At 36.4% G+C, this 21,424-nt stretch overlaps 1 protein-coding gene across 1 annotated transcript in view; it reads right to left on the bottom strand.

The window, feature by feature from the left end:
* The window catches only part of LOC132515953 (small proline-rich protein 2E-like), a 45,745-nt gene that overhangs the window by 6,873 nt on the left and 17,448 nt on the right, over positions 1–21,424 (bottom strand). Inside the window, 1 exon segment of the mRNA XM_060142344.1 lies at positions 4,742–4,905. The gene's annotated coding sequence lies outside the window, so the exon portion shown is untranslated.

The following is a 21,424-nucleotide window of genomic DNA, read 5'->3' as shown; positions in this document are numbered from 1 at the left end:
GAAGGAAAAGACCTACAATAACAAACCCAAAACAACGAAGAAAATGGTAATAGGAACATACATGTCAATAATTACCTTAAATGTAAATGGAATAAATGATCTCACCAAAAGATATAGACTGGCAGAATAGATACGAACACAAGACCCATATATATGCAGTCTACAAGAGACCCACTTCAGACCTAGGGACACATACAGACTGAAAGAAAGGGGATGGAAAAAGATATTCCATGCAAATGGAAATCAAAAAGCTGGAGTAGCAATTCTCATGTCACACAAAATAAACTGTAAAATAAAAACTATTACAAGACACACAGAAGGACACTTCATAATAATCAAGGGATTGATCCAGGAAGAAGATATAACAATTGTAAATATTTATGCACCCAACAAAGGAGCACCTCAATACATAAGGCAAATGCTAACAGCCATAAACGGGGAAATCGACAGTAACAAAATAATATTAGGCCCCTTTAACACCCCACTTTCACCAATTGACAGATGAACCAAAATGAAAATAAAGAAACACAAGCTTTAAATGATACATTAAACAAGATACACTTAATTGATATTTATAGGACATTCCATCCAAAAACAACAGAATACACATTTTTCTCAAGTGCTCATGGAATGTTCTCCAGGATAGATCATATCTTGGGTCACAAATCAAGTATTGATAAGTTTAAGAAAATTGAAGTCGTATCAGGAATATTTTTCTGACCACAATGCTATGAGACTAAATATCAGTTACAGGAAAAAATCTGTAAAAATACAGACAAGTGGAGGCTAAACAATACGCTGCTAAATATCCAAAATCTGTAAAAATACAGACAAGTGGAGGCTAAACAATACGCTGCTAAATATCCAAAAGATCACTGAAGAAATCAAAGAGGAAATCAAAAAATACATAGAAACAAATGGCAATGAAAACACAATGACCCAAAATCTATGGGATGCAGCATACCAGTTCTAAGAGGGAAGTATATAGCAAGATAATCCTACCTCAAGTAACAAGAAACATCTCAAATAAACAACCTAACATTAACCTAAAGGAATTGGAGAAATAAGAATTAAGAAAACTCCAAAGTTAGCAGAAGGAAAGAAATCATAAAGATCACAACAGAAATAAATGAAAAAGAAATGAAGGAAACAATAGCAAAGGTCAATAAAACTAAAAGCTGGTTCTTTGAGAAAATAAAGAAAATTGATAAACCATTAGCCAGACTCATCACGAGAAAAAGGGAGAAGACTCAAATCAGTAGAATTAGAAATGAAAAAGGAGAAGTAACACCTACACGGCAGAAATACAAAGGATCATGAGAGATTACTACAAGGAACTATGGGCCAATAAAATGGAAAGCCTGGAAAAAATGGACAAATTCTTAGAAAAGCACAAACTTCCATGACTTATCAAGGAAGAAATAGAAAACATAAACAGATCAATCACCAGCATTGAAATTGAAACTGTGATTAAAAATCTTCCAACAAACAAAAGCTCAGGACCACATGGATTCACAGGTGAATTCTATCAAACATTTAGAGGAGAGGTAACACCTATCCTTCTCAAACTCTGCCAAAATATAGCAGAGGGAGAAACACTCCCAAACTCAGTCTACGAGGCCAGTATCACCCTGACACCAAAACCAGACAAAGATGTCACAAATAAAGAAAACTACAGCCCAATATCACTGATGAACATCGATGGAAAAAACCTCAATGAACTACTAGCAAACAGAATCCAACAGCACATTAAAAGGGTCATACACCATGATCAAGTGGGTTTTATCTCAAGAATGTATGGATTCTTCAATATACTCAAATCAATCAATGTGATACAACATATTATCAAATTGAAGGAGAAAAACCACATGATCATCTCAATAGATGCAGAAAAAGCTTTTGATAAAATTCAACACCCATTATGATAAAAATCCTTTAGAAATTAGGCAGAGAGGGAACTTTCCTCAACATAATAAAGGGCACATATAACAATCCCACAGCCAACATCGTCCTCAATGGTGAAAAAATAAAACTATTTCCACTAAGATCAGGAACGAGACAAGGTTGCCCACTCTCACCACAATTATTCAACATAGACTTGGAAGTTTTAGCCACAGCAATCAGAGAAGAAAAAGAAATAAAGGATTTCAAACCAGAAAAGAAGAAGTAAAGCTGTTACCATTTGCAGATGACAGGACACTATATGTAGAGAATCCTAAATATGCTATCAGAAAACTACTGAGGCTAATCAATGAATTTGGTAAAGTAGCAAGATACAAAATTAATGCACAGAAATCTCTTGCATTCCTATACACTGATGATGAAATATCTGAAAGAGAAATTTAGGAAACATTCCCATTTACCACTGCAACAAAATGAATAAAATACCTAGGAATAAACCTACCTAAGGAGCCAAAAGACCTGCATGCAGGAAACTATAAGACAGTGATGAAAGAAATTAAAGATGATACAAACAGATGGAGAGATATACCATGTTCTTGGATTGGAAAAATCAACTTGTGAAAATTACTATACTACCCAAAGCAGTCAACAGATTCAATGCAATCTCTATCAAATTACCAATGGTATTTTTCACAGAACTAGAACAAAATATTTGACAATATTTTTGGAAACATAAAAGACCCCGTATAGCCAAAGCAATACTGAGAAAGAAAAACGGAGCTGGAGGAATCAGCCCCCCTGATTTCAGACTATACTACAAAGCTGCAGTAATCAGCATAGTATGGACTGGCACAAAACAGAAATAAATATCAATGGAACATGATAGAAAGCCCACAGATAAACCCCCACACATACAGTCACCTTATCTTTGATAAAGGAGGCAAGAATATACAATGGAGAAAAGACAGCTTCTTCAATAAGTGGTGCTGGGAAACCTGGACAGCTACATGTAAAAGAATTAAATTAGAAAACTCCCTAACACCACACACAAAAATAAATTCAAAATGGATTAAAGACCTAAATGTAAGCCTGACACTAAAAAACTCTTTGAGGAAACCATAGGCAGAACACTCTATGATAAAAATCACTGCAAAATTTTTTTTGACCCACCTTCTAGAGAAATGGAAATAAAAACATATAAACAAATGGGACCTTATGAAATAGAAAAGCTTTTGCACAGCAAAGGAAACCATTAAAGAAATGAAAAGACCACCCTCAGAATGAGAGGAAATATTTGCCAATAAAGCAACTGACAAAGGATTAATCTCCAAAATTTACAAGCAGCTCAGTATCAAAAAAACAAACAACCCACTCCAAAAATGGGCAAAAGACCTAAATAGACATTTCTCCAAAGGAGATATACAGATTGCCAACAAACACATCAAAGGATGCTCAACATCACTAATCATTACAGAAATGCATTACAGAAACTACAATAAGGTATCACCTCACACCAGTCAGAATGGCCATAATCAAAAAATCTACAAATAGTAAATCCTGGAGAGGGTGTGGAGAAAAGGGAACCCTCATGCACTCTTGGTGGGAATGTGAATTGATATAACCACTATGGAGAACAGTATGGAGGTTCCTTAAAAAACTAAAAATAGAACTACCATACGACCCAGCAATCCCACTACTGGGCATATACCCTGAGAAAACCATAATTCAAAAAGAGTCATGTACCAAAATGTTCATTGCAGCTCTATTTACAATAGCCAGTACATGGAAGCAAGCTAAGTGTCCATCAACAGGTGAATGGATAAAGAAGATGTGGTACATATATACAATGGAATATTACTCAGCCATAAAAGGAAACGAAATTGAGTTATTTGTAGTGTGATGGATGGACTTAGAGTCTGTCATACAGAGTGAAGTAAGTCAGAAAGTGAAAAACACATACCGTATGCTAACACATATAAATGGAATCTAAGAAGAAATAAAAAAGGTAATGAAGTACCTAGGAGTAAGACGGGAATAAAGGCACACACAGACCTACTAGTGCATGGACTTGAGGATATGGGGAGGGGGAAGGGTAAGCTGTGACAAAGTGAGAGAGTGGCAGGGACATATATGCACTACCAAACGTAAACTAAATAGCTAGTGGGAAGCAGCCACATAGCACAGGGAGATCAGCTAGGTGGTTTGTGACCGCCTGGAGGGTTGGGATAGGGAGGGTGGGAGGGAGGGAGATGCAAGAGGGAAGAGATATGGGAACACATGTATATGTATAACTGATTCACTTTGTTATAAGGCAGAACCTACACACCATTGTAAAGCAATTATACTCCAATAAAGATGTTAAAAAGAAAAAAGAGTCATGTACCACAATGTTCATTGCAGCTCTATTTACAATAGCCAAGACATGGAAACATCCTAAGTGTCCATCGACAGATGAGTGGATAAAGAAGATGTGGCACATATATACAATGGAATATTACTCAGTCAAAAAAAGAAATTGCTCTATCTACCCCCTGAGAAATCATTGAATGTGGCCCACCCTACACTGGTGTGCTCTTGAAAGACGCAGCTCTCTGAAGCTGAAGCCAACCTTGAAGATGATGATGGCTCCCAAGAGCTGGAACAGAAAATCATTTTTTTAATGGAAATCTGGGCAGCATGTCTTTTTTTCACCCCTCTCATCTCCTAGTAGATAAAGATGTTTGTGATTAAATTATGATAAAGATTTCACAGTTTTATGAACCAGATAATCAGATAATGCTTGATTGAGTAATCCTTTTGCTCCATCTGGCATTAACTGGGACTACTTGGTGGTATTCACCTGGTAGCTGATCTGCTCTGGAAGGTTCAAGATAGATTCATCCACATTCACCCTGCCTGATGCCTTGACAGGGACGATGTAAGGCTAGACTCAGTTCCGCTCCTCTCCTTCCCCAGGTAATTTCAAGGTCTCTTCAGGAGAGTGGCCAGATTCTTGCACTATGTCTCAAGACATCAAAAGAAAGAAGAGGGAAATTGACCTAGTGTCACTTCTGCAATAAAAAAGCAGTCATACGACTGCCCATTTTCAAGAACCCATATTCCCCTCACCACACACACATAACTCTCAATAGAGAAATATTAAATAAACTATGCCCATCTTTAATATCACAGCTTTTCACCCTACAACCCCAAACCCTACTGTCTCCACATTTCTGAACCCTGTCTCCAATAATCAGATTTTTGGCTTCCACACACCTTTCAACCCAGTCCCTTACAAACCCTTGATCTATGCAAAACACACATTCCTGATCCTTGTCTTCACCAAACCTCATAACTCTGCCCTCTACATAACCCTCTCGCCATTGCTTTCCCAACAATTCCAGACTCTACACTTCCTGAAACCCAAATTTTGCCATCCATATATTCCTGAGCCCTACCCTCCCAAAGACCTGTACCAGTTATCAATTCACTGTCTCTCTTCTCCAAAGCCAGCCTTCTTTGCCTGTACTGTGATAAGGGATCTGGGCTTTATAAATATTCCTCTTTTTCCAGTTGTTAGGTGTTAAGCTTTGTCAGTAGAAGGCACTGGAGGGACATTAGAAGAGGGTTTTTCTCTTTCTGGTTCTGGTGTATCTCACTTGCAAAGTGGAAAAAGAGGAATAATAATTTGATACTACAATCTATCCATCTCTTAAGGCCAAAAACAGTATGTGTCATGGATTTCAGACTTTTTTTACTCCCTACCATATAATCAACAACAAGTCCATAGGTTCTACCTCCATTACTGGGGTTTTCCTTTTTTTTTTTCTTTTCTTTTTTTTTTTTACAGAATATTGTCTTAACTAAAATCTTACATAGAACTGCAACATACAAAAGAGTAAACTTGGGCTACTCTGTTTGAAATTCATAGAAGGGAGATGTAGACCTATTCTATTAGCCTGTGAATATCTCTGAACAATCTTACGTTCTTTAGAACATGGATTGGAAGCAAATACTCTGAAATATGACTCTATTTTGTCTACTTTCCTCCATTTTCACTGTCAAAACCCTAAGGCAAGCCACCATCATCTCTAACTTGAACTAATGAAATAGCCTCCAGAGTAGTTCTGCAGCTTCCATGTCTGCCTCCAAATAATTTAATCTTTATTCAGAATCCATGATAATCTCTTTAAATGTAATTTAGAGGATACCATTTCAATGATTTAAAAGGCTCTACATAATCTGTCCCTACCTCTTCTTCCATCTCTTGTCTTCCCCCAACCCATACATACCACTCATTATATTCCACCACACTGCCTCATTTCCACTTCTCCAATAGAACAAGCTCTTTCTCTTTGCATTGCCTTCTGCCTGGAACATTCTTCCCTGAATGATGCTTCTCATCACTCAGGTCTTGGCTCACATGTATCATTAAGGAGATTATTAAGCACAAGTAACAGAAACACATTTCACATTGACTTAATTAATTAAAATTTAATTTCATAGTATTCTTAGTAGAATGGAGTGGCTTACGGCAAACAACACTCTCACCAGGAACAAATAGAAAAATTTGTTATAATTTTAAAGCCAGTTGTTTAAAGAATTCAGAGAGTTCCTAGAGAAATGAAGACTAGAGAGACTAATATCATAAAGAGGAGAAAATCTTAGAAAGAAGAGCTGACTTTTGCAGCTGCTGCTTTTTCTCTGGGAGCATTTACAAGTTCTGACAAAAAACAAGAGACTGATATTCTGAGCTTTCCCAGACATTCAGCTTTTGAGAGACAGAGAAGCTTTTGATCATCTCACTGGGATAGTGTGACACATGACTGATTGTTCAGAAAATATTTGGCAAAATCTAAAGCTGCATGAGGTGAGGTGATAAAAAGTTAAGTATTCAAGGGAATGTTAAGAGTAATAATATGAAATTTTGCATTATACTCTAATAAGCTAAATATTCATTATCTACAGTAACACTAAAAGAATATAAAACTAAGAAATTAATCAAAGGAAAATAAAATATAAAGAAATATTAATTCAAAAAAGGGCAAGAGAAAATGAACATAAAACATGTAGTAAGATGGTAGATATTAGTAATTAATTAAATGTTATTAGGCTAAATACACCAATATTACACCAAGATTGTCACACTGGATTTCTTTAAACTATATGTTGTTATAAGAGACACACCAAATTAAAAGGAGCAGAAAAGTTGAATGTAAAAGTACGGAAAAGATAGAGTTTGTAAGAAATAGCCATAAGAAACCTGGTGTAGCTATACTAATACCAAACAGAGTAAAATTTAAGTAAAATTTAAGTCAAGAAGCCTTTCTAAAGATAAAAAATGGCATTTCGTAAGAATGAAATGATCAATGCAACAAGAAGGTTTAGTAATTCTAAATCTGGATGTATCTCAAAACATGGTTTCAAAATGCATAAAGAAAATATTGACAGAACAAAAATAGAGGCAAATCAAAATCACATTCCAGTTCCAAAAGTTAATACAACAAGCAGACAAAAAAATCAATAAGGAAAGAGAATTTCTCCCTATTGCAATTAACAAACTTGACCTTACTGTAATATATAGAATATCATACCAAATAAAATATACCTATGGAATATTTACCAAAACAGATCACATGCTTGTCATAATATGTCTCAACAAATTTTAAAGGATTAAAATTATACAGAATGTATGCTTCAATTACATTGGAATAAAGCTGTAAATTTATAACAGATGGGTAATTAGAAAATCACAAACTAATTAGAAATTAAATAATATAATTCAAAATAACCCATGGGTCATATCAAATTCCTATGAGAATTATAAAATATTTTAAGTGAATTATAATCAAAATGTGACATATCAACACTCATTTGATGCAGTGCTATTGAGAGAGAAATTTAGAGTCCCAAGTACATATAATAGGAAAGAAAAAAACTGAAAATCAATTATTTAAACTTCCATCTCAAGAAACTAGAAATAGAACAAATTTAACTTAAAGAAAGTAGAAGAAAATAATAAAGAATAGAAATAAGCAAAATATAAAACAAACAGAAAAATGAACAAAGCCAAAAGATGGTTTTAAAATGTATTAGTAACAATAATTTCCTAGACAACTGGCCAAGAAATAAAAGGAGAAAAATAAATAACCAATATTAGGAATGGAAAAAGTGGTATCACTACAGATCCTAGAGGCATTCAAAAAATAATAATAGAACATTATGAATAACTTTAAGCAAATAAATTTTAAAATTGAATTAGACAAACCATAAAAATACAACTTACAAGAACTAATACAAAAATAAATTTAAAAGCTGAATAGTTCCATAAAGTAGATGAATCAGCTATTAAAAACTTTTCCACAAAGAATACTGACCCAGTAGTCTTCACTGTGAATTCTTCCAAAATTTTTCATTTAAAAGTTGTATTATAAAAAAAAGTATCATAATTTAGAAAAGTATATGAATACATATAGGAGAAAAGTATATGCATCCTTTTTTTAAAATAAAAAAGTGAGCACCCATATATCCACCACACAGGTTGAGAACTAGAATTTGACTAGTATCTTAGAGTTCCAAATTTTTAAGGAAGTAATGAGACCAATTCTATGCAAATTCTTCCAGAGAATGAAAAACAGTGGGACAGTTTTCAATTCAGGAGGCAAGTAATCATAATTGTTTTAAATACATAACTGTCTTGATTAATATTAAAAGTTTTTGATAAAATTCAGCTTTTATTTCTGATAAATATGCTTCACAAATTAGGAATAAAAGGTTCTTCCCTAATCTAACGGAGTGTCTGCAAAAATATCTACAGGAAACATCATACTTAATAGTGAAATATTGAAAGTTCCCCTCTGAGATCAGGAATGAGATCAAGGAGCCCATTATTATCATTTTTACTCAGCCTTCCTGGAGTTCTTGACAATGCAACAAGGTGAAAAAAAGAAAGGAGGCATAAATATTTGAAATTGCATATCAGAAAAACTAGATTTGTGGGGGGGGAGTTGTTTTGTTCGATTTACTGTGACTGTTGCTTGCTTATACATAGGATGAAGGAAAAAATATGTTTAAGGAAATCTTTTCAGAGAAGAACAGGAAATGTTGAAAATTCTGTCAATTAACTATTTGTATATTTGTATAAAACTATATGTTTTGAAATTTCCTATATTATTTCATTATTTACAAACTTGTACTGACTACCAACCATTTGCCTGATCTTGGGGTTGGTGCTGAAAATAAAGGAACAGTGTCTGTCCCTGGGGATTTCAGTGTCTAATATTAGGAAGAAAACAATACGGCAAAGTAGACTATAGCAAAGGAAGAGTAACTCATTAAATACCCTTTTTCCTTCAACTATCCCTTTTATGAAATCTTTTTCAAAATATTCACCGTTCTGATGAAAGGTGATGTGTAGGGAAAAAAATAATTTGGCAACCCCTCTCACTTGCCTGTGGTTTGCTTTTGGAGGAGTTCCTTCACGGCTCTGAAGCTAGGTTTTCTAACACAAACAAAAAGAATGCAAAATAAACAAGAGATAGTTGAGTTGAAAGAGAACAAAGTTAACACACATGAAATGTCAGCATTTCTGGGGCCATTGTGGAGCCTTCTCTTGCTCATTGGTCTAGTGTGGGCCACTGATTGCAGTCTCAAGACACCAGACATCCTATTACTTGGCAAGCAGGTTTTAACTTTGCAGTAGGGATTGCATCAGCACTCCTGGCTAGAGGACTTCAAGGCTGAAAAGATCAGGGATTCTCATCTATAGTAAAAGGAACTTTACTTCAAAATTGGGAAGATGTCTGAACATTTTTGTCTCCTGTATCTTATAGGTTTACTTAGATCCAAGAAAGACATCCTTTCAGCAGCAGTAACAAAGTAAGGTCCCCAGATACATGAGCCTTGTCCACACCCAAGGACCCTGAATTCTGCACCCACCTCACAGCCAGCTGAAGCATGCCCCACATCAGGAGGAATGCCCACCTTAGCAGAAGTGACATCCTCAGTAATAATTGCAAAGCAAACCAAAGTGCAGTTGATCATTTTTCTTGGGAGCATCTCCCATAAGTAACAGAATTAACATACTTTCAAGATCTTTCCTGAAAGAGCGCTGCCTTTATCTTATCTGCAATGGTCAAGACAGTGTCAGTTCTTCCAGCTTCTGGATAGGAAAGATCTTCAGGACATAGGTTTAATTCCCTTCTCTAGATCTCTTCCCATTTGAACAAAATTGTCCTGAAGTGTGGACAACTCAATAAAAGGTTATGCATATTAAGTCCCTTCCCCCACCTTCATAGAGGGCTAAATCCATCCTTTGCATACTCTCCACTTCCTCGACCAGCTGGTCCAGAGACAACCCAGCTGGCTCCTTCTCTGCTTTCTCCAATAAAACTTTGTTCCCTAAGAGGGCCATCCTCCTGTTCACTTGGCATCCATCCCCAGCATGGTTTCTTGTGGGAGAGTGGAATTTGAGACTAGGAAGGGTAGAAACTAATGCAAAGAGGAGTGAGTGCCCAGCCAGGGAAGAGAGATGAAGAAGTGACAAAGGAGGGACCATAGGAGACTCTGGAGATCCAGACAGTTAAAAAGAAGGAGGGGCTTCCCTGGCGGTCCAGTGAGCAAGATTCTGCGCTTCCAATGCAGGGGGCACGGTTTCAATCCCTGGTCAGGGAACTAAGATCCCACATGCCTGTGCAGCACAGCCATAAATAAATAATTAATTAAATATACAAACAAGCAAATAAACAAATAATTTTTTTAAAAAAAAAGAAGACAGAGAAGGAGGAAGTGGAGGAGGAAGAGGACTTGTGGAGATAGAAATGAAACTTTGATGGAAGCACTTCTTCTGACTGCAAGGTAGGGCAGGGCTCAAGTCTTGAGTGGACAGATTCGAGGATGTGGAGAGAAGTATGGCAAGTCACTTTGTATTGCTGCTGCTACTACTGATAAAGCATCTTCCCCCAGGATTAAGAAACCTGCAAGAAATTATGAATACCTTTTCTATTTCAATTAATGCTTTCTCATTTAAACTGTATTACTATAAAGTTTAAGCTTGAATGTAAAGGGCACTCTGTCCTCTCACCTCCTTTTTCAGTCTCAGGGACTAAAACCTCTCTGTCATGACCATTAGCCTCCTAGGAACTACCACATTCTGGGAATAACAACGATATGATTTTTGGAGCACTTTCTCTGAGCCAAGCCTTTACTTGTGTTAAATAATTTAATCTTCACAGTCACTAACAACTGGTCCTTTAAATGATTTATGGCTAGGTATTAAATAATTTAAGATCAATTACACAAGTAGAAAATGTAGACTCAAGATGTGAATCAAGTCATGTGGACTGGGAGTGCATTGCCTTTATAATAAATGCAATTATCTCAGAGATTAAGTAACTTGCCCCTGGTTATGCATCTAGTAAATAATATAGAGTCTGTCTGACTCCAACTCTGTCAACACTGTCTCCATGGGAGGAGAGAAAGGACATCAGACTGGGTCATATGTGGAAATGCAGAGGCAACAGAATTGCTTAACCTGAATAAGAGAAGGTTTTGATGGGAAAGACAAGAGAGATTGATGCCTAAAGGCACTGTAGGAGGATGCACAAGTTGTTAATGTGGTTCAAGTGGTAGACATAGGGAGAGTGAGTAGAAGTTATATGAGGCAGGTTTCAGTTTGGTACAAGACAGACATTTCTCAAAGCAGATCTTCTCCCAGGAGAGTGGCTTCCTTAAAAAGCAGTTACAGCTTGTCACTAGAGGTGTTTTAGCAGAGGTTAGAAGTCCTGAGTCTGAGATGTTCCAGAGGGCTTCTTTCCTGGACCTGGGAGTTCCTGGACTTCTCTCCTTAGCTTCTAGAAGTGTTTATGCCTTGGATCTTTCCCACTGGGGCCACTCTCTCACCTGCTCATGGCTTCCTCAGGAAATTTCACAGCACCTTCCTCACCATACACATACACACATACACACACACACACACACACACACACACACACACACAGGAAAGATTCAATCAGTAATTCAGAGATGTGTACATTTTTTATTTTGCTATATTTTGATTTTTAGCAGGTAGGTTCAGAAATTCATCTATATGATGACCCTGTGAAATACTTTCTTTGGACTATTATAGAAGTATGCATTACTCTTATTTGTTGATAAATGTTTGTCATAACCCTGATGTAAGCCAAATATGAACAGAAGCTTTGATCAGGCCTGTTTTTCTTGTTCAATCATACTTCTGAGAACTTCAATTTCATGATGTCATTTCAGGGAACAATTTCATACTGTGTAATTAATAACGTCTAGTTTTATATCATCTCAGCCAGTTCACTCTGGCTGACTAAGCTTATTAAAGAGTTTATTAAAAGGCTATTAAAAGGCTATTGGGTGGAACTGCTGGGAGAGCTAAAGAACCAGGTTTGAAGCTAAGTATCGAGGAACTATGCCCAAAACCACACCACAGAACTGGCCTGGTGAGGAAGCTGCTGCCACCACCGCCTCCACTCCACCAATGCAACATTTGTGCCAGGAGCACACCCTTGCATCCTCAGCCAACAGCAAAAGAGAGCCACCACCCTTGCCAGCAAAATGTATTCTACAAGGAGACCCTCTTCCCACTGCTTCTTTCTGGAGCAATTCTTATTGGTAGAGCCCAAGCTGTAAAAGACACTGTGAGACTGATTTTCTGGGTTCTACTTTGGGAAGAAAGGATGCATAAGTCTATAAAATAGCCCATACATAGTAAGGTGTTCAAAGGGTATTGGAAAATGAGGAGGGAAATTACATATATTTGCCACAAGCTCAAATTAATACTGAATTTATATCCAGGCCAGTTGAGATGAAAACTGGCAACATTAGTCACATATTTGAAATATCTGTCAGGGGGTTCAGTTTTGCTAGCTGTAAATGACCTGGATGCTCATTTAAAATCAAAAATGGAACACTATACATCTCAGGGAGGCTGCACCCAAGTAGGGCAGACTTAACTGTATTTATCAGTTGTGTTATAATTTTGACTACATAGGCGTTATCACAGGTACCAGACTCAAGGAATTATTAGAATAATTGGAGCTAATATTGTGAGCTTAACAGTTCCACCTGATAGTGCCTCTATTTCTTCCATTTATCTTTCTCCATCCCACTCATGCTACCTTCATCCAAGTACCATCAGTTCTCACCTGGCCTAATTGTAAGAGCCTCTCAACTGGTCTTCTTCAACCCCTGATGCCCTATAAGCCATTCACCACACTGCAGCCAAACTACAAGTGAGACTATGTTATTTGCTTAATACCCATCAGTGGCTTCCTGTTACACTTAAAAACATAACTGACCTCCTTAACATTGGGCCATAAGGCTATGATGGTTTGGCTATCCCCACATATCTAATCCCATGAAGCATGGGTCACAACGTGCTCCCCTGGCTTGGCTTATGAGCTCTAGTCACACTGGCCTTTCTGCTCCTCATATGTTCCACGTTCCTTCCCTCCCACCCAAAACACATGCCAGTCTCTCAGCCAGGAGCTATCTTTCCCTAGTTGATTTTCATGTACTGTAGAGTGTTCAGGCTAACTCTGATTGATTATTCTACACAAGGTTAGTTCCTCCTGTTTTATCCTCTTATGACCCTGAACTGCTCTTTCATGACATATATAGAATTATTAAAGAATTATTCATGTAACCATTTGTTTAATGTCCACTGACCTTGATGGATTTAAGTTTCATGTATTACTCACTGCTATATGCCCAACACCAAACAGTTTCCAGGACAAATGAGGTCCTCAATAAAAGTTCACGGAATGACTTCTCCTCTTCCCTTCCCTCTGGAAACTAAGATTTGGCCAAGCATGAGATGAGAGCTGATAATGTCTCAGAAAGAATAGGGCACTGTCAAGCAGGTTATTGGGTTCCAGTATTCACTGTGTGACCCTAGACACATTATTTTATATTTCTAGACCTCAGTTCAGCAGTGGGAACACAGAAAACAAACTTTAAATTCTTACTTGAACTTCCTCTATGCTCTATTAGTTTATTGCCCACACATACATTTATCCATCTATCAATGTGTGCTTATCAGTCTTAATTATCCACCAGCCCCATACTTGACCAGACAGAATCACTCCATCCATTGTTCTGTCCAAGCTGTTCTTGTCCTCAGAAGATCCCAGTGCCATGAAGAGGACTGACTTGGGACCTCTCAGCCTACATGTAGCTGGGGTCTGGAGCAAATATCAAGTCTTTTCCCAGCAGTTCTAATTCATGTCAGTTCCTGAAAACTAACTCCTGACTTTCAAAGAAAATTCCACAGTTTGGCAGCTGTATGGATACTAACATTTTCCTTTCACCTGGAAGAGCAACCATGAAGAAGAAATAACATATCCTTGTCTGTATGAGTATAATAAAGACTACTTTTATCAGAACATCTGGAGCTTTCCAAGAAAGCACTTGTCGATGGCCAAGAAAGCTGATTCAGATTTTATACAACAAGGTTTTGTAGCCACTGCAAGTAAAAGTGAAAGAGTAAAGCAGGGGTGAAGTGAGAGTAGCATCGACATATATACACTACCAACTGTAAAATAGATAGCTAGTGGGAAGCAGCAGCATAGCATAGGGAGATCAGCTCAGTGCTTTGCGACAACCTAGAGGGGTGGGATAAGGAGGGTGGGAGGGAGGTTCAAGAGGAGGGGGTATGGGGATATATGTATACATATGGCTGATTCACTTTGTTGTACAACAGAAACTAACACAGCATTGTGAAGCAATTATACTCCAATAAAAATGTATAAAAAGAAACATGTAAATCAGAAAAAAAATAATACGTCTTTTTATTATGCCTAATGTGGATAATATAACTCAAGTATGTAGACTTCTAGGAGAATAATTTTAGAACTTAGGTGATGAGTTAAGTGGATAAATACCATGATCCTATCATAACAGTTCCTGTAATATCTGAGCACAAGGAGGATATAGAGTATTTCCAATACCCCTTTCTACTTAATTCCCTCCCAAAGGCATCCACAGTTCAGGTTCCTATCACCGAGGGTGAGTTTTGCTTATTCCAAAACATCATACATACGGAATCATACAGAACTCACTCTGCTGTATTTGACTTTTTTTGCCGAACATAATGTTTTGATATCCATCATGCTGTTGCTTTTATCAATAGTTTTTAAAGGTTTTTTTTTATTGCTAGGGTATTCCGCTGTGTGAATTAGCTACAATTTATTCATCCATTTATATGCTGATAAACATTTGGATTGTTTCAATTTGGAGCTACTCAAAAAAGTTACTATGAATATTTATGTACAAGTCTTTTATGGATATATGTTTTTATTTCTCTTAAATAAATATTTAGAAATGAAGCTTCTTGGTCATAACAGAGATGTATGTTTAACATTATAAGAAACTGTCAGATTGTTTTCTAAACTGGTTGTGCCATTTCACACTCTCACCAGCATTGCATGAGAGTTCCAAGTGTTCCACATCCTTGCCACACTTGTTTAAGTCACTTACTTTAATCTTAGCCATTTTCATGATCTGAAATGGTATCTCATGGGGTTTTTAACTTCACTTCCCTGATTAGTAATGTTGTTAAGCATTTTTTCACATGTTTTTTGGTCATTTACACATTTTACTTGACCATAAATGTTGGGTCTATTTCTGGATTCTTTTTTTCTTTTTTTTTTTTTTTTTTTGCGGTACGTGGGCCTCTCACTGTTGTGCTCTCTCCCGTTGCGGAGCACAGGCTCCGGACGCGCAGGCTCAGCGGCCATGGCTCACGGGCCCAGCCGCTCCACGGCATCTTCCCAGACAGGGGCACGAACCCATGTCCCCTGCAGCGGCATGCGGACTCTCAACCACTGCGCCACTGGGGAAGCCCTATTTCTGGATTCTTTATACTGTTCCATTGATCTGTATGTCTATCATATACCAAAGCCACACATTCTTGATGGATGAATATCTTAGACTTCAAGTCTAAGTCTTGAAATCAGATAGTGTGGGACCCACAATTTTGTTCTTTTCCCAGATTATTTGGATTAGTCTAGATTCTTTCCATTTCCATATAAATTTGGCCTGTTAATTTCTCCCCAAAAAAGCCAGCCAGGATTTTTATTGGGATTACAAGGAATCAATAGATTAATTTAAGAGGACTGATATATTTTAAGTAGTGTGATATCCAATGTATGAATTCTGTATATCAGTTCATTTATTTATATCTTCTTGAATTTTTCTCTGGATTGTTTTATAAAAGTTTTCAGTATAGAAGTCTTGCACATTTTTGTTAAATATAGTTCTAATACTTTATGATTTCTATGCTGTTGTTAATTTATTTTTTATTTTATTTATAATTGTTTGGTGATGGTATACAGAAATATAATTGATTTTTATATATTGGCCTTATATTCTGTGGCATTGCTAAAGTCACTTAATTCCAATATATATTTGTGTAACTTCCTTAGAAATCAGTTATCTGTTAATAAAGACATGTCATCTGTTAATAAAGACATATCATCAGTCATCTGTTAATAAAGATATATTTGCTTCATTTTTTCCAATTCATGCTTTTATTTTTTTAATTTTTCTTACCCTATTGCACTAGCTAGAACCTCCAGTAAATGTGGAATAGAAGTAATGAGTTGAGATATACTTGCCTTGCTCCTGATATTAGGGGGAAAATATTTCACAATTAGCACAATGTTAGCTGTAGGTTTTTCATAGGTGAACTTCATCAAACAGAGATAATTCCATTCAATTACTATTCTGCAGAAACTTTTATCATGAATATGTGTTGAATTCTGTCAAATGCTTTCTCTACATCTTTTGAAATAATAGTGTGATTCTTCTCCTCTATTCAGTTAATTTTGGTGAATTGCATTGACTTATTTTTAGAATAATTAAATAAATATTGCATTCTTGTGATAAATCCGCTTAATATATTGCAGGACTTAATTTACTAATATTTTGTTAAAGATTTTTGCTTCTGTGTTCATGATGGATACTGGTCCGTAATTTTACTTTTTGGAATGTTCTTGTCAAATTTCGTTATCAGAGCTATATTATCCCTGACTAGACTTGGCGAGTATTCATTCCCTCTTCCTCTGTTTTCTGAAAGAGATTATGTATGATTAATATTTTTTCTCCCTTAAGTGTTTTTGATACAGTTCACTAGTTAACCAATTTGACCACAGAATTTTCTAAATGTGGAGGCTTTAAATTATGAGTTAAATGTCTCTAATAATTATAGGGGCTGTATTACTCAAGGTTCAACCGGAGAAACAGAACCAGTAGAAGATATACATTAAGAGATATATTGCAAGGACTTGTCAGCTGAGCAAGTCAAAAATCCATAGGGCGGGGCTTCCCTGGTGGCGCAGTGGTTGAGAGTCCGCCTGCCGCTGCAGGGGACATGGGTTCGTGCCCCGGTCCGGGAGGATCCCACGTGCCGCGGAGCGGCTGGGCCCGTGAGCCATGGCCGCTGAGCCTGCGCGTCCGGAGCCTGTGCTCCGCAATGGGAGAAGCCACAGCAGTGAGAGGCCCGCGTACCGCAAAAAAAAAAAAAAAAAAAAAAAATCCATAGGGCGGACTGCCAGGAATGGCAGGCTGAAACTATCTGTCATGGGCTGAAGTTACTGTAGATGCATAGGATTGCTTCAGGCATGCTTCAGTTCTACTCTTAAGGCCTTTCAACTATTGAATCAGACCAACCCAGATTATCTAGTATATTCTCCCTTACTCATAGTCATTTGATTATGAACATTAATCACATCTACCTTTATGCAACACCTAGGACAGTGTTAGAATAACTAGGGATTGTAGCCTAGCCAAGCTGACACATCAGAAGATAATTACAGAGCTATCTAAATTTTCTTTACATGTTAGTTCTTGTTACTTGATTTTCAATGAGTTTGTACTTTTCATATAAGTTGTAGAACTTATTGTTATGAAGTTGTTTAAAACATCTGCTCATTATCTTTTTTATGTAACATTGTCACATCTATCATTTATGGAATATTTTCTATCCACTCAATATATACAACAATGTCACCATGTATGAAAAGATGCTCAAGCCACAAACTAAATAATAATTTTTAAATAATAATAAATTTTAAACCCTAGGATTCATCTCTGATTTCTCATGTCCTCCCCTCACACATATAATTTCTCCCCAAAATTCTGTACTAATAATAGAATCACTTCTCTTCTCATTATCTCCAGTGTTCTTATCCTGGTTGGAGTCAGTATTATCCTTCCTCTGAACCACTGCAAAAGTCACCTATCTTGTCTCTTTCTTCCAAATTTGCGCCACAATCCCTTATCAGAAAAACTGCAGAAATCATATCAAGACATTAATATTATTCACTGTCTTTACTGAAATTATCAAATATCTTCCCATGTCGAATAAAATCCAAAGTGCTTACTGTCCTAAAAACATTCTAAGTTCCTACAACAAATGCTAAAGGAAATTCTCTAGGCAAGATACACAACAGAAGGAAAACACCTACAATAACAAACCTGAAAAAATTAAGAAAATGGGAATAGGAACATACATGTCAATAATTACCTTAAATGTAAATGGATTAAATGATCCCACCAAAAGACACAGACTGGCTGAATGGATACAAAAACAAGACCCATATATATGCTGTCTACAAGAGACACACTTCACACCTAGGGACACATACAGACTGAAAGTGAGGAGATGGAAAAAGGTATTCCATGCAAACGGAAATGAAAAGAAAGCTGGGGTAGCATTTCTCATATCAGACAAAATTGACTTTAAAATAAAGACTATTACAAGAGACAAAGAAGGACACTACATAATAATCAAGGGATCGACCCAAGAAGAAGATATAACAATTGTAAATAGTTATGCACCCAACATAGGCGCACCTTAATACATAAGGCAAATACTAACAGCCATAAAAGGCAAAATCGACAGTAACATAATCATAGTAGGGAACTTTAACATCCCACTTTCACCAATGGACAGATCATCAAAAATGAGAATAAATAAGGAAACACAAGCTTTAAATGATACATTAAACAAGATGGACTTAATTGATATTTATAGGTCATTCCATCCAAAAACAACAAAATACACATTTTTCTCAAGTGCTCATGGAACATTCTCCAGGATACATCATATCTTGGGTCACAAATCAAGGCTTGGTAAATTTAAGAAAATTGAAATCGTATCAAGTACCTTTTCTGACCACAACGCTATGAGACTAGATATCAATTACAGGAAAAGATATGTAAAAAATATAAACACATGGAGGCTAAACAATACACTATTTAATAACAAACAGATCACTGAAGAAATCAAAGAGGAAATCAAAAAATAACTAAAAACAAATGACAATGACAACACGATGACCCAAAACCTATGGGATGCAGAAAAAGCAGTTCTAAAAGGGAAGTTTATAGCAATAAAACCCTACCTGAAGAAACAGGAAACATCTCAAGTAAACAATGTAACATTGCACCTAAAGCAATTAGAGAAAGAAGAACACAAAAACCCCAAAGTTAGCAGAAAGAAAGAAATCATAAAGATCAGATCAGAAATAAATGAAAAAGAAATGAAGGAAACAATAGCAAAGATCAATAAAACTAAAAGCTGGTTCTTTGAGAAAATAAAGAAAATTGATAACCCATTAGCCACACTCATCAAGAAGAAAAGGGAGAAGACTCAAATCTATAGAATTAGAAATGAAAAAGGAGAAGTAACAACTGACACTGCAGAAATACAAAGGATCATGAGAGATTACTACAAGTACTTCTAAGCCAATAAAATGGACAATCTGGAAGAAATGGACACATTCTTAGAAATGCACAATGTCCGAGACTAAACCAGGAAGAAATAGAAAATATGAACAGACCAATCACAAGCACTGAAATTAAAACTGTGATTAAAAGTCTTCCAACAAACAAAAGCCGAGGACCAGATGGCTTCACAGGCGAATTCTATCAAACATTGAGAGAAGAGCTAACACCTATCCCTCTCAAACTCTTCCAAAATATAGCAGAGGGAGGAACACTCCCAAATCATTCTACAAGGCCAACATCACCCTGATATCAAAACCAGACAAGGATATCACAAAGAAAGAAAACTACAGGCCAATATCACTGATGAACATAGATGCAAAAATCCTCAACAAAATACTAGCAAACAGAATCCAACAGCACATTAAAAGGATCATACACCATGATCAAGTGGGGTTTATTCAAGGAATGCAAGGACTCTTCAATATACACAAATCAAACAGCGTGATACACCCTCTTAACAAATTGAAGGAGAAAAAACATATGATCGTCTCAATAGATGCAGAGAAAGCTTTCGATAAAATTCAACACCCATTTATGATAAAAACCCGACAGAAAGTAGGCATACAGGGAACTTTCCTCAACATAATAAAGGACATATATGACAAATCCACAGTCAACATGATCCTCAAAGGTGAAAAAATGAAACCATTTCCACTAAGATCAGGAAGAAGACATGGTTGCCCATTCTCACCACTCTTATTCTACATAGCTTTGGAAGTTTTAGCCACAGCAATCAGAGAAGAAAAGGAAATAAAAGGAATCCAAATCGGAAAGGAAGAAGTAAAGCTGTCACTCTTTGCAGGTGACATGATACTAAACATAGAGAATCCTAAAGATGCTACCAGAAAACTACTAGAGCTAATCAATGAATTTGGTAAAGTAATAGGATACAAAATCAATGCACAGAATTCTCTGGCATACCTATACACTAATGATGAAAAATCTGAAAGTGAAATTAAGAAAACACTCCCACTTACCATTGCAACAAATAGAATAAAATATCTAAAATAAACCTGCCTAAGTAAACAAAAGACCTGTATGCAGAAAATTATAAGACACAGATGAAAGAAATTAAAAATGATACAAATAGATGGAGAGATATACCATGTTCTTGGATTGGAAGAATCAACACTGTGAAAATGACTCTATCACCCAAAGCAATCTACAGATTCAATGCAATCCCTATCACACTACCACTGGCATTTTTCACAGAACTAGAACAAAATATTTCACAATTTGTATGGAAACACAAAAGACCCCGAATAGACAAAGCAACCTTGAGAACGAAAAACGGAGCTGGAGCAATCAGGCTCCCTGACTTCAGACTATACTACAAAGCTGGAATAATCAAGACAGTATGGTACTGGCACAAAAACAGAAATATAGATCAATGGAACAGGATAGAAAGCCCAGAGATAAACCCACGCACATATGGTCACCTTATCTTTGATAAAGGAGGCAAGAATATAGAGTGGAGAAAAGACAGCCTCTTCAATAAGTCGTGCTGGGAAAACTGGACAAGTACATGTAAAAGTATGAAATTAGAACAGTCCCTAACACCATACACAGAAATAAACTCAAAATGGATTAAAGACCTAAATGTAAGGCCAGTCACTATAAAACTCTTCGAGGAAATCATAGGCAGAATACTTTATGACATAAATCACAGTGAGATCCTTTTAACCCACCTCCTAGAGAAATGGAAATATAAACATAAATAAAC

Source organism: Lagenorhynchus albirostris, chromosome 2 (assembly GCF_949774975.1).
Source record: "Lagenorhynchus albirostris chromosome 2, mLagAlb1.1, whole genome shotgun sequence".
Taxonomy (NCBI): Eukaryota; Metazoa; Chordata; class Mammalia; order Artiodactyla; family Delphinidae; genus Lagenorhynchus; species Lagenorhynchus albirostris.
The sequence above is the reverse complement of the archived record's forward strand: the minus strand, read 5'-3'. Positions and strand labels throughout refer to the sequence as shown.